At 40.6% G+C, this 14318-nt stretch overlaps 1 protein-coding gene and 1 pseudogene across 1 annotated transcript in view; one reads left to right on the forward strand and one right to left on the reverse strand.

The window, feature by feature from the left end:
• OVGP1 (oviductal glycoprotein 1) overlaps window positions 1–2745 on the reverse strand; it is a 28629-nt gene extending 25884 nt beyond the window's left edge. The window contains exons 1-4 of the mRNA XM_072766444.1: window positions 2542–2745; window positions 2106–2286; window positions 1779–2011; window positions 540–655 (exon numbers count right to left, since the gene is read on the reverse strand). The gene's annotated coding sequence lies outside the window, so the exon portion shown is untranslated. The remainder of the gene's footprint in view (window positions 1–539; window positions 656–1778; window positions 2012–2105; window positions 2287–2541) is intronic.
• An 84-nt stretch (window positions 2746–2829) lies between these two features.
• Window positions 2830–14318, forward strand: part of LOC112907993 (ATP synthase F(0) complex subunit B1, mitochondrial-like) — a 19069-nt pseudogene continuing 7580 nt past the window's right edge.

A 14318-nucleotide genomic window follows, 5' to 3' on the forward strand; every position in this document is an offset into this window, starting at 1 on the left:
AAAATGAGATATTAAACCACAAGCCACGGAAATCATGAAAGGTGAGGGACTGCAGATGGAGAGATGAGGTGAGTGCCACTATCAGTGTGAAGTAAAACTTGGAAGCAAAAGGGAGCATCAGAAATGGAAAGGGAGGATCACTGACCAAGTGGAAAAAGATGCCAAAGAACTTGGGAACACACTGATAGTGAGGAAACAGGAGGGGTGGAAAAGGCCTGTGAGGTGGAGTCTCATGTGGCCAAAGGATGGGGAGGCCAGTACTAGAAACAGGAAAAACACATGTGTTCCAACAAGAACTTCCTTTAACTGACATGTCCTATGTCATTGCCTACTGGGCTTCTGCAAACGCCTATTCACAACGTATTGCAATATCTCTAAGGAAATGTTATAGACATGTCATAATAAATCATAATAAATCACTGCATTCTTACAGTAAGCCCAACTTTACTGGGTGAGACTAATAGGATAGTAAAAACACCCAAAGGATGTGTAAAATGCAGGAGCAATCAGCACAAGGACCCACCAGAAGTCTTTGCTACCTGCGTGCCAGAGCTCAGGACACTGACTGTAGACACGATGTCATCATGCTCATACTTGCAGAACTCGCTGACAATGAGTGTCTGGTTCTTGTCCAGCTCCTACAACTCAACAACACCTGTTGGGAGTGGGGAGAAGGTTGAGGGAAATGAGTGTGGATTACACCAAGACAGTAATTCACTTTCAGGATTCAAGTGAGTCCACTGTCACTAAACTAATAAAATAAGCTATCACTATAAAAGCAAAAGCAAAATCCACTATCACAAGAGGATTCAGCTAATTTCCAAGTCACCTGGCTTTATGCAGGCATTACTGTTTTCTTAATAACAGTCCAGACAATTAGGCAAGGAAAGTTTCTAGAAAGACAGGAAAAGATGGAATGGCTGGCAAAATCCATTATCTGGCTTCCGGTGAGAAGACACTAGAGATTAAGTTCCAGGAGACATGGAAAAAGTGTCAACAATCTGTGTAGCACACAATCCAGTGTGGTTAAATCTTCCCAATTGGTTGGACATTAGTATTTGTTGAACAATTTGAATAAACACCTTACAGCTTCTTTAAAAATACTGTAAATAACTGAATGTCTTGCACAGTGACAGGTTAAGTACAGAGAACCCCCCAAAAGTTATCTTGAATATGTAGTGCTAAAGCTGAATTGTCAAAGGCTCAGTCTTTAATGCCCACTTTTATCCTTCCATGCAATGCCTGCCAATCCCCAAATTCTGATTTTTTAGTTCCAAGGACTCCACTGCTGAATTTGACTTTAAAAGCAAACAAAGCAGAAGGAAGACATTTAGAGAGAAGAAAACAGGAAGAAATAGAGACAGCACAGACTGGGTTAAGCATCATCTTTAAGATCAAGATTATCCTTACTCTGGGTTGAGGGGGGATATGGGAAGGTTGCCGGGAAGAAAAATGGTTCTGATCCATTTCTTGTTTTTTTTTTATAAAGTTATTTTTTATTGGTGTTCTATTTGCCAACATACAGAATAACACCCAGTGCTCATCCCATCAAGTGCCCCCCTCAGTGCCCTTGACCCAGTCACCCCCACTCCCCCGCCCACCTCCCTTTCCACCACCCCTTGTTCGTTTCCCAGAGTTAGGAGTCTCTCATGTTCTGTCTCCCTTTCTGATATTTCCCACTCATTTTTTCTCCTTTCCCTTTTATTCCCTTTCACTAATTTTTATATTCCCCAAATGAATGAGAACATACACTGTTTGTCCTTCTCCGATTGACTTACTTCACTCAGCATAATACCCTCCAGTTCCATCCACGTCGAGGCAAATGGTGGGTATTTGTTGTTTCTAATGGCTCAGTAATATTCCATTGTATACACAAACCACATCTTCTTTATCCATTCCTGATCCATTTCTTAATTTTGTTAGAAATTCTCACCAGGCAATTCAGAATCTCCGAAAAGCATTTTCCTGCTACACAACATCTCTCCTTCAGACCAACACCCTGAAGCTCCCCCTAGCATTGAAGATGGGACATTAAAGATTGAGCCCGGTCCGACCCATATCCCATCCTTCATTCCACCTGTGGGGTTGAGGAGAAAGTGACTCACCTGAATCGGAAGCCACTAGGATACCTGTCCCCAACCCAAGTGAGGTCAGCCACTCCGGCCTCTGTCTGGACAGCGGAGCAGAAGCCCTCGTTGGGGGCGGCACAAGGGTCCTTGAAGAGCCAGAGGGAGCCAGCCCAGCAGCGGCCACTAAGGCTGGAGGCCCCAAGCCGGAGCGCCCCATCTACGGGAAGCACGAGCTGTCAGCGCGGGAGCAGCCAACAGGCTCGTCTCCATGGTGACCGCACTCAACTGCTCGCGGGGCGGGTCGGGATCTGAGCTCAAGGACCCGGGGCAAGGGTGAGGACTGAACTAAGCGACGCGAGTCAGGGGTCACGAAGGCATGTGGGGCGGGGGCGGGCTGGAAAGGCCAGACCCGGGAAAGGGCATCATCCCCAGCCAAGGTGAGGGAGGTCCCAGGCCCGGGATCTCGGCTCACCGGACCCGTACTGCGCAGCCTCTAACTGCCGTTCCAAACGAGCGGGCGCATGAGGGGGCGGGGCTTCCTTCCGCATCTCCACCGCTCTTAACTCCAACCTAGACCCAAACTGGACGCCCGCCGGAGATTCGACTCCCGGAGCCCCCACGTGGTGCCCCTCTGGGCCTCCGCTTCTTCCCACAGTCTCGGGCCACTCTATATCTCGCGAGAATTGCTTCTACGGTTCCTTTACACGGTCGGCAGCGCCCTCTGGCAAAAGGTTCATCCCGTTCCATGCCTAGTATCGCGAGAAAAAAATTCGAGGCAGAGTTAATGGACAGAGGGCGCCATGCTTTCCTCTCGCGAGACTTGTGAGCGGCCGTCTTACTCCTGCCCCTGATGGAGTACCTTGTCCAGGTCTCTGTGACGCCGACACTACTGCGTGGACCCTCGTTGACCTTGCTGTTCCGGGCGGTGCTTTCAGCGGCCGCCGCAGTGGGTGAGAGGCCTACACCCTGGTCCGAGCTGTCAGAGTGATTGCAAAGGAGCGCGTCTAGGGTTATCGGAAGGGGTGGGAGTAACGGGGGTGTATAAAGGTGCAGCGAGACTTGGGCCTGAGTGGGGTATGAATTCCCCCCGCAAGGGCAGCGCGGGGGTCTCGGGGAACAGGGAGGGGGGCACGCCCTTAGTGGGCGGGGGACGGATCAGATTTCACCTCGACCTTGCTGACCTGTGCCGTGTTTACCTGCAGCCCCCTGTCTGAAGAATACAGTTCTTGGTCCAGGGTAAGTGAGAAGGACATAATACTTCGTCCTTGTTTTATCACCTCACTTCACTTCTCTGTAACCCCCTCTTAGCTTTACGCCCGAAATCACCTTTTGTTAGGTAATTTTGAAAGGCCTAAAGCTTCATTCTAACAGTGGTGCCCCTGTAACTGCCTGCAACTTTGTCGTATCGTCTCATGGCAAAGAGTTAAGAGGATAAGTGATGTGTTCTAACAAAACTAGAAGCTGGTTTCGGTGTCTCCGGCCCTTTTCCCTTGTGACCTTCATCGAGGCTTAAGTGCCACAGCGGAAATCGGGAGTTTCCAGATCGCTCACTCTAAAACAAAACAAGTTTTCTTTTTTTTTTTGGAAGGGAATAATTAATAGTGTTTATTTTTTTATATGTATATTTTTATTGGAGTTCGATTTGCCAACATATAGTATAACACCCAGTGCGCATCCTGTCAAGTGCCCCCCTCAGTGCCCGTCACCCATCCCTCCGCCCACCTTCCCTTCCACCACCCCTTGTTCGTTTCCCAGACTTAGGAGTCTCTCATGGTTTGTTACCCTCTCTGATTTTTCCCACTCATTTTCTCCCCTTAAAACAAGTTTTCTTAAATAAGACAATGAAGCATATTATTTTTGAGCTCAGCCTCCAAGAGGAGGCAGCTATAGAGTAGTGGTTTAGAGCAAGGACTAAAGCTAGAGGTATACACCTGGTTTCTCCACATAACAAGTTGTGTGACTTCAATTTCCTCCTCTGCAAAATGGAGATAATAGTACATTATGGGTTAGGAGAACTAAGAGACTTAATTCCCGTAAAATTCTGAAAACTGTTCAGTATATACTGAACTATATACATGTATATATAGTATGTGCTTAGTGTTGGCATGTTATTAATGTTTCGTAAATCATGTCAATTTTCTTTGGAATTACTCTTTTTGCTTCCAGACTTAGACCTAAATCTTGCCAAATTTAATATTGATGCCTTGAAAAAATAGCTTTTAATCCATCTGTAATTAATTTTTGTGTGTGCAATAAAGTGAGGCTTAAATCGCTTCCAGCTTACCAGGGAAGAGAGAAAAAAGATTCCATACAGACAGGTAAACAATTTTAATAGAAATCAAATAAAATAATTATATATGTAAGATATAAGGAACATACTCATTTTCTCTTTGTTTTCACATTCTATGCCTAATACATCAGCAAGGCTTTTCCTCCAAATTATATCTGGACTCTAACCACTCTTCCACTATCACTGCTACTGAATTATGAACTGCCATCAACTTTCACCTGGTCTATTTCAGTAGTCTCTTAACTTGTCTCCTTACATCTCTATTCTTGTCCCATTACAGCTCATTCTTCTACTAGCCTTAGGGATTCCATAAGCCCCAGGCCCCAACAATACCCTTCAGAGCTCCTCTTTCCACAACCCCAGTACAATGTCAATGCTGGGACCTTATCTGTTCATTGCTTATGCCCCTAGCACCTGACATAAAGGTGAGTGAATGTAAGATTGGAAAGGCCTTTATAAAGGATATGCTTGAGATGTTCTGAAGGCTGGGTGGGCTTGGCAGCCAACCTACCAGGCAGAAAGAGCAGCATGAGACATGTTTTTTTGTTTTGGGGAGCTAGAAGTAGTTCCACATGGCTAGAGGGTAGGAGAATGAAGGAAAATGAGGATATAAAATCTGACAGGTGTTGAATCTTGTATGCTATGTTAAAGAGTTTGTTTTCTGTAGGCAGGAGAGCCTGTTGAGTTTTGTATTTTTTAAGATTTTACTTATTCATGAGAGACACAGAAAGGCAGAGACATAAGCAGTGGGAGAAGCAGGCTTCCCACAGTGAATCCTTGCAGGACCTGATCCCAGGATCACAACCTGAGCTAAAGGCAGATGCTCAACCACTGAGCCACCCAGGTGTCCGGAGCCTGTTTATTTTATTTTATTTTTTTTTTTTAAAGATTTTATGTATTTATTCATGAGAGATACAGAGACACAGGCAGAGGGAGAAGCAGACTCACCTCGGGGAGCCTGACGTGGGACTAGATCTCAGGATCCTGGGTCATGACCTGAGTTGAAGGCAGAAGCTCAACCACTGAACCACCCAGGTGCCTAATCGTATATAGTTTTAAAGTCAGATTTGCATTTTAAAAATATTGGCACTAGTGTGGAGGAGCTAAGTTTAAAGGGGTGTTTGTTGAGAAGTAGAGATCAGGTTTTGGATTATTAAGTAGTTTAGGCCAGAGACGATAAGGGCTTTAAGATAGCCTGTTCGAGAGAGGATTTGAGTTGGCCTAAACTATTTAAATCAGTGGTTCTGGGTGGCTCAGTTGGTTGAGCATCCGACTTTTGATCTCAGCTCAGGTCTTGATCTCAAGGTTATGAGTTCAAGCCCTATGTTGGGCTCCACATTGAGCATGGAGCCTACTTAAAATATAAAAATAATAAATCAGTGGTTCTCATCCTGGACCAACATTGCCCTCCAAGGGACATTTGGCAATGTCTGAAGATGTTTTTGGTTGTCACCACTGGATGGGGGGGGGGGGGGATGTTGACTGGCGTTTAGTGTATAAAAGCCATGAGGATACAGCTAAACACTCTACAGTGCATAGAACATCCTTCCACAGCAACAAAAAATGCCAATAGTGATGAGATTGAGAAACCCTGATTTAAATGAAAGAACCTTGAGCATGATTCTCAAATTACAAAAGTTAGTGGGCTAGCTAAAACATGGGGAGGCAGAAATAACCTTCAAAAGATAAGCAGCTCACCAAAATCAATGAAATAATATAAACCCTTACCTTGCAAAGGGATAGTGTTGAGTGGGGAGGTGGGGGACAAAAAACATACTGAGGATTTGAAGGAGACTGAGCTGGACAGCATATATAAAAAGACTAGGAAATTTTGTTTCATCATAATTTTAATGAGAGATCAATATGTAGTAACTGCTTAAAATGCAGTCCTGGGCTGTTAGAATATGAGAGTAATTTACAAATCTATGATAATAGTATAATAATTCAAGCTGAGTAATGGTATTAGCAAGTTCTCAATATATATTTGTAGAATGAATGAATTGGTGAAGCTGTATTTAGAGTATTATGTTCAGTTCTGTATACCTCACTGTAGTAAGCAAAACTGGGCAGCTTCTTGTGGACCGTGAGGATTGTGAGAGAACTGAGGTGTTTAACCCAAATACCTGGGCATTGCATGTGGTACACAGAAAAATGAAATTGGAACTAATGGAAAGAGGTTTCAAAGTAGGTACATAGCAGTTCCATTTAAAGATGAACATAATTAGAGCTACCCTACACCGAAAAGGCCTGTTTCACACAGTGGTTAGTTAGCACCCCATCACAGAGAGTACTCAAGTCAAAGTTCTTGCCATCAAGGTGCTTACAACACAGTGAATATATAATTGCTAATCCCTTACATAGAACTTTACTGTATGCTTAGCACTATTTGAAGGTCTTTACCTAAAATCCTCAAGCAACCCTGTAAACTCATTCTATATTCCCACACTACTAGAGAAATATACGATTACAAAAGTTGAATCTACTTAAAGTCAAATGGCAGGTCTAGGATTTAAAGCAAGATAATCTGGGGATCCCTCAGTGGCTCAGTGGTTCAGCGCCTGCCTTTGGCCCAGGGAGTGATTCTGGAGTCTCAGGATCAAGTCCCGCATCGGGCTCCCGGCATGGAGCCTGCTTCTCCCTCTGCCTGTGTCTCTGCCTCTCTCTCTCTCTGTATGTCTATCATGAATAAATAATAAATAAAATCTTAAAAAAAAAAAAATAAAGCCAGATAATCTGGCTGCAAAGTCTATGTTCTTATATATTGCAGTTCTAATAATAAACATACAAAGTGCTAGACAGATGACCTTTAAGACCTACAGAAGGGCTTCTAGTATTGGTAGAAAGTTATATGCAACTTTAAATAAGTCGTTTGCCTGCCACATAGCTAATTATTGGACCCTAACTTTCCCATTCCTGGTCTGTTCTCTTTGCATTATGATAGCAGCAAACTGCCTCAGTCCTCATCCCCATTCATTGTTTCTACTAATTGTGCATACATTATGTTCTCTTTAAATTTGTATAATTGTGGAACACCTGGATGGCTCAGCGGTTAAGCATCTGCTTTCGGCTCCAGGCGTGACCTCGGAGTCCCAGGATCGAGTCCCACGTCGGGCTCCCTGCATGGAGCCTACTTCTCCCTCTGCCTGTGTCTCTGCCTTTCTCTGTGTGTCTCTGAAGAATAAATAAAATCTTTAAAAAATAAGTTAATAAATTTGTATAATTGCTACCCATAGGGCATTGCAGGCAATAAGAATCTTCCACACAAGGCAGCCGAGTCATGCACCTATACCTTGTGTTCCTGAATATGGAGGAAAAGTTTGTTTGGGGCTGATCCCCAAAGAATTCTTCCAGTTCCTTTATCCCAAAACTGGAGTAAGAGGTGAGCATTTGCCCAGTGTTTGGTAGTACGTTTAGGTGGTATAGTTTGTTTACCTAGGATTTTGGTAGTCTCTTACGTCTTCTATGTATGCACAAAAATGAAGTCAAAGGTAAATTCTGGAAGTAACTGAATATAACAGTTGTGATTTGGTTGCCCTAACTTGTCTTTGTGGTAAATGTGGTTGGGATTTTAACTTGATTTTATACCATTGTCTCCATTTGTTGATAAATCACAGTCACTGAATGCCAGGTAGTCTTCTAGTCTGTGAGCTGAGGTGCCTGCCATCCACGGAACACACAATCCTATTATAGGATAGACAGGAAAGAAATGAGTAACTGTATAATATATTGTCAGGTAGTGGAAAGAGCTGTGGATTAAAATAGAGATTATTAAATTGTATATATAAGTAAAAACAGAAGTTGGGCAGTATTAGGTTTTTTTCCCTTTTAACAAAGCATACACTCTTCTGAAATCTTACATTTTCATAGTGCAGTCTGCTTTCATTTACATTATTTAATCCTCACAGCAGTCCTGTAAGAAATTTTTATTACCAAGAAGCACTAGAAACTTAAGAATTGGCTGAGATTTATTCTCTCTTTAGTTTATGGGAACCCAGGTTCCCACTTCAGAATTCTTACACCACCTACTACTGTGACGAGGGGACTCTTACACTCTTTAGTTTATGGGAACCCAGGTTCCCACTTCAGAATTCTTACACCACCTACTGCTGTGACGAGGGGACTCTGGAAGCCAAAGGTTGTTTGTTTTTTTAACCCTTCAGAAGGTGACCGAAAATAGCGTTTCTATAAGAAATGTCAGGGTCCTCAGATCCCCACAGGTGATAAAAATATTACCTACTATAGGCTTTTTTGCAAATTCACATTTAAAATTTTGAATTTTAAATTTTGAATTTACATTCACTTTTAAAATTTATATATTGGAGACATTTTAAAAAGAGCTATTGAAACTTTTTATGGGACACTGGATAAAATAGTTTTGAGACAGTTACTCTCTTATTCTTGTAGTACATTCTTTGGTATTCATTTTGCGCAGAAACACTAAAATGCTGCCCTTTAGAGGGCAGCTTTGTCCTTCCCTAGTGCTGCTGAGGCACAACAGAAAATCCTAAAGAAATGTACATCATGGTTTTGTGTCCTTTCAGAACACACAGCCTGGTTAGAGAAAAAGATAGCTAGGTTTGAAGCATTATATAACTAGGTGCTATAGGAATTGAGAATCCTGATACTTAATTAATCGTTATAGATACATACTACTTTTTCTTGGGTTTTTTTTTTTTCTGTTTGCTTGCTTGCTTGATTTCCAGTGCCAGGCTCCTATTGGGTAAAAACAGGCAGGAGTGGATAAATTTTATCCACTGAGTAATGGTATTAGCTAGTTCTCAATATATATTTGTAGAATGAATGAATTGGTGAAGCTGTATTTAGAGTATTATGTTCAGTTCTGTATACCTCACTGTAGTAAGCAAAACTGGGCAGCTTCTTGTGGACCGTGAGGATTGTGAGAGAACTGAGGTGTTTAACCCAAATACCTGGGCATTGCATTGCCTCTAAAGGGCATTGGTAAATATACCAATGTTCCCATTCAATAAATAGTATATCTTGCTGCACAAATTACTTAAGCAGTTGTGCTAGGCACTTTACATACATTATTTCTCAGTTTCATCCACCCTGTGAAAAAAGTTCTGTTCCCATTTTACAGATGAGGAAACTAAACGGAAAGATTTAATGATATAAGTTCAGTTTCTTCTATGTTATAGTTAGATTCCCTGAAATCTAGATCCTTTTTGTCAGCGCTACCATATTGCTCTTCAGTGTACGGTTATTTTTAATCCAGTTACTTTAAATCATTACATAACACCTTCAACTAATCCGATGTAGAACTTTCTGTCTTTCCTTTCAGATGTAGTATATCCATCATAAAATAACTTTTCCTTCTTTTAGGACCTTATGTGCTTTGAACTGGACTTACCTTATATTTTCTGTCCAAAGAAATACATGTGATTATTGCAGACCTTCTCTGCCATATCAACAGGGTTGCTTATCTATGTAGTTAAAAAATATGGTGCCTCTATTGGGAAATTGGCTGATAAACTCAGTGAGGTAAGAACTGTAAACCTTATTTTAAACTATTAAAAGCATCAGTACCATCAAGTGATGTTTCTGTTGTTCATGTTAGGGGACAAGCATATAGAAATGAATCTAATTACAATGATTAAAATTATGTGTTAATGTTGTGTATTAATTTAAGATAAAAATTTTAAAATCTACCAAACTGTCAAGTTTTTCCATAGTTGTGCTCATTCAACAAAATACTGCATAGCTATTGCTCACAATTATTTTTAAGGATTTGTGCATTTCTCCCTGTATATGTATGTTTCTTTGTGTTTTCACAAATGAAGAATATAACTGAAGAAGTATAGAATGAAGCTATTTCTGTTACCTTTTAGGTTTTCACTGATCTTTGTTGTAAAATCATAATTGCAGCAAAAAATTGCCCAACTGGAAGAGGTGAAACAGGCTTCCATCCAACAGATCTAGGATGCAATTGATAGGGAGAAGTCACAGCAGGCACTGGTTCAAAAGCACCATTACCTTTTTGATATCCAGAAGGTAGGTTTCAGAACCTTCTAAGGAAAATAAAGTTATTCATTTGTGTGCATTTAAAACAAAAATTTGAATTTTATGGGAATTGGTTGAATATGTTGAGCATATAGTATTTAGAAAAGAGGTAGTGTTTGGCAATTACAGGTATTTAGATATTTAATATATCAAGTGGATAGTTACTCTAAAATTAAAGGTTATAAGAACATTTTTGGATCCACACAGAAGGACAGTAGTCATTAAATAATAGCTGACTAAAAAATGGTATTCACTATCTAAGGCCGTAGGTGGAATACATGCTGTGTGTTTCATATGTGCTTGCTGTGAGGAAATCTTACTTGACATACTTACTTGCAGTGAGGAAATCTGATACTTTACATTCCAATTCATAAAGCAAATTCAGATAGCTGTGAAGCTTTTTTACTATGGTCAAGGCATCATTAGATTAAAAAATACTTCATATCTAGGAATATCCTCAAGTATTTTTGTTTAAACACATTGTTACCTACTTTGAGATCCTGCTTTATCCTTCATATTTATAGTGAGATGCCCTTTAATTGAAATTTTATGTTAAAGAAGCACATATGAAATGAAAAATGAGGTACTAAGGTAAAGTATATGAAGTATTAAGGATCTAGGCCAGTATTGCCTAGTGTGATTTTAGTACCACATGTATCAGTCAGTTCTCTTTGGTGCAGGTTTATGGACCCAGCCCAAGATTTGTAGATTCAGAACTTCTGCCTAAGAATCTATATATTTAAGAACTGATCTCTAAGGATTCTTAAGCACATAAATGTTTAAAAACATCAGGAAACTTTAAAACCTCTTTCTCTACATACTGAGGTTTCAACCAGAGAATGCTTCCTACCTCATACATGATATGTACACAAATTTTGACTTTTGGAGATGTAACTCTTTCATAAGAATCAGATGGTAATCTTTATATTTTTACTTATTTATGAAAAAAATGACTACTGATAGGGCTATTTCTGTGTGGAGACTCTGGCAGGTGTTTGGGAATAAAAGAAAGTCTGCCTTTATGGAGTCTGCTTTCCAGCCATGGCTTTAAGGGAACAGAAAAAAAAAATTGAGCAGGTAGGAATGTCAACTGGTAATAAGTGGTATGTAGAACAATAAACTATGAAAGGAAAAGAGTTTTATAGGGCCGTCTAGAAAGGCCTCTAATGTAATAGTTGAACAGACACCTGAAGAAATGTTGGTGCAAGCTATGTGGACTTCTGGGGAAATAGTATTACAGCAGAGGAAAGAAAAATTGCAAGGTCCCAAAACCTGGAAGCTTATTTGGTATGGTCAAAGAATAGTAAGGAGACCAGTGTAGTTGAAGCAAATGGATGAGGAGAAAAGCAAAGTAGAGAGTGGTCAGGGACTAGATCGGGTCAAGCCTTAAAGGCTTCTCTGTGGACTCTGACCTGTCCTCTATCTTCAGTGACCTGTCATTGAAGCTTTTATGCAGAGGGGTAATACCATCTCACTTGCCTTTTGAAGGGTCACTCTGATTGCCTTGTTGGAAATAGCCTTTGGTCTGGTAGCATTGGTTTGAAATACCTACTAGTTAGCCAAGTAGAATTATGAGGTGTAGACCATTACATAATATATGAGTCTGGAATTTATGGGGGGAATTCCAGGCTGAAGATTTGGGAATCGTAAGCTGACAGGTGGCACTTAAAGTTATAAGACTAGAACATGGTGGGGGGAAAACTGGTGACAACAAGGACAGTTGCAGTGTGTAGTCATCCTAGTTATGGTCAAGAAATAAAGGGCCCAAAATTTGCCATGGATTTAGCAACATGAAGGTTGTTGGTGACTTTGATAAGGGCTCTTTTTGGTGAAGTGATGATGGGAGTTGGTTGAAGAAAAAGTAAGGGAAATTGGAGTCAATATAGACAGCTGTCAAAATTGTCAATGCGTTTTATTGCAATGCGAGGCAGAGAAATTGGTTGCTTAGGAGAGGAGGATGTAGAAATCAAGAGCTAATTTATTTTTTTAAGATTTTATGTATTTATTCATGAGAGGCAGAGGAAGTAGAAGCAGGCTCCATGGAAAGAGCCTGATGTGGGACCTCCATCCCAGGAATCCTGGATCAGGCCGTGAGCCAAAGGCAGATGCTCAAATGCTGAGCTGCCCAGACGTCCAGAGAGATTTCTTTTAAAGGATGGAAAGTGTGATTACGTGTTGGTGTCTGATGAAAGGGAAGAGAGAGATTTGCTAGAGTGATGTCTGTCAGTAGGCCAGAGGGCTTGGAATATAACATGCAGGTGGAGGGGCTGGCATGGACAGCCCAACCACAGTTACAGAAGAAGGCAAAGTACGTGAGTATGGATTCAGGTAGGCTGGTTTATGTGGCAGTAGCAGTTTGTGGAAATTCTTTCAGTGCTCCCCTTTTCTCAGTGAACTAGGATGAAGATCATTTGCTGAGAGTGAAAGTAGTCAAGGAGATACTAGAGATTTAGGAGGAAGAAGACCAGGGGGGTGAATGGACTAATAAGGAAATGTAACTTAGAGGTGTTGAAGGTCTGCTTGAGATTAATGTCTCTATTTAACAGGCAAACCTATGAGGATCCTCATTACAGACTAGAAGATAACATCCCTGTCACTGTTATCAATTCCATATCATTCCGGAATTAGTAACTGGATTCAAGAAGAGAAAGGAATAAGAGGTATATAATTTAGAGAAGAAAAGGCAGTTATCCTAATTTGAAGGTTACCTGATTATATAACTAGAAAACCTGAGAGTATCAATATAATTATTAAAATAATAACCAGATTCAGTCAGATGTCTGGGTACACCATAAATATCTAATAAAATCAGTACCCTTCCATATGCAAATAGCAGTCATTAGCAAATACACCAAAAGATAAACCGTCTAGGAAAAGATGCCTTGAGTAAACTTCACTAGAGATGTACAAAGTTTTTATTCTAAAAAACATGCTTGTGAGGTGTAAGGTTCTAAGAACTTTGTTCTTAGATAAGAAGATTCAGTGTTCTAAAGACATCAGTTCGTTTATTTATTTATTTATTTAAATTCTCTCTACTTTAATCTCTACATTTAACACATTCCAAGGAGGAATATACTAATACCTGGGGGGAGAGGATGTTGCGATTTGGACAAATAGATTAGTAAAAAAATTAAAATGAAGAAAATAAGGTAGTGTAGCTGAGAATATGTTGAAAAGTAGTAATGAGGAACAATCTTGAGTGAAAACCTGTTATAAGATTATAAGGAATTGTAAATAGACTGGTTCAGTGCATGAATACAAAGGGGGTAGCATGGCAGAAAAGGTCTGGAGATGGAGCTAAACGCTAAGGCAGTCAGATATGGCAGTTTCGTCATAGAGGGGAGGGAAGTGTAGACACAAGGTTGGTTTCTTACCTTTCACTTTCTACTAAAGTAAAATTCAAATGAATTAAAGATCTTTGTAAGAAACAAAGCCATAAAAGTAGAAAAAACCAAAAAATACAGTACCTTTGGGGTTGACAAGGCCTTTTTTTTTTTTAATTTTTTAAAAATTTATTTATTTATGATAGTCACAGAGAGAGAGAGGCAGAGACACTGCACCGGGAGCCCGATGTGGGATTCGATCCCGGGTCTCGAGGATCGCGCCCTGGGCCAAAGGCAGGCGCCAAACTGCTGCGCCACCCAGAGATCCCTGACAAGGCCTTTCTAATAAAGATAACAAAATCCAGAACCTTGTGTACGGTAACCAGTGTTAAGGAGACTTACTGCAGTGGTCATTTTATAGTGTATATGAAATATTGAATCTATGTTAAACATCTGAAATTATACCTCAACTTAAAAAAATTCCATGGATAAAGAAGATGTGTATATTAGACACAATAAAATATTGCTGAGCCATAAAAAATGAAACCTTGCCATTTGCAACAACACGGATGGACCTAGAAAACAAACGAACATGGAAGAGAGGTAAACCAAGAGATA

Source organism: Vulpes vulpes, chromosome 8 (assembly GCF_048418805.1).
Source record: "Vulpes vulpes isolate BD-2025 chromosome 8, VulVul3, whole genome shotgun sequence".
Taxonomy (NCBI): domain Eukaryota; kingdom Metazoa; phylum Chordata; class Mammalia; order Carnivora; family Canidae; genus Vulpes; species Vulpes vulpes.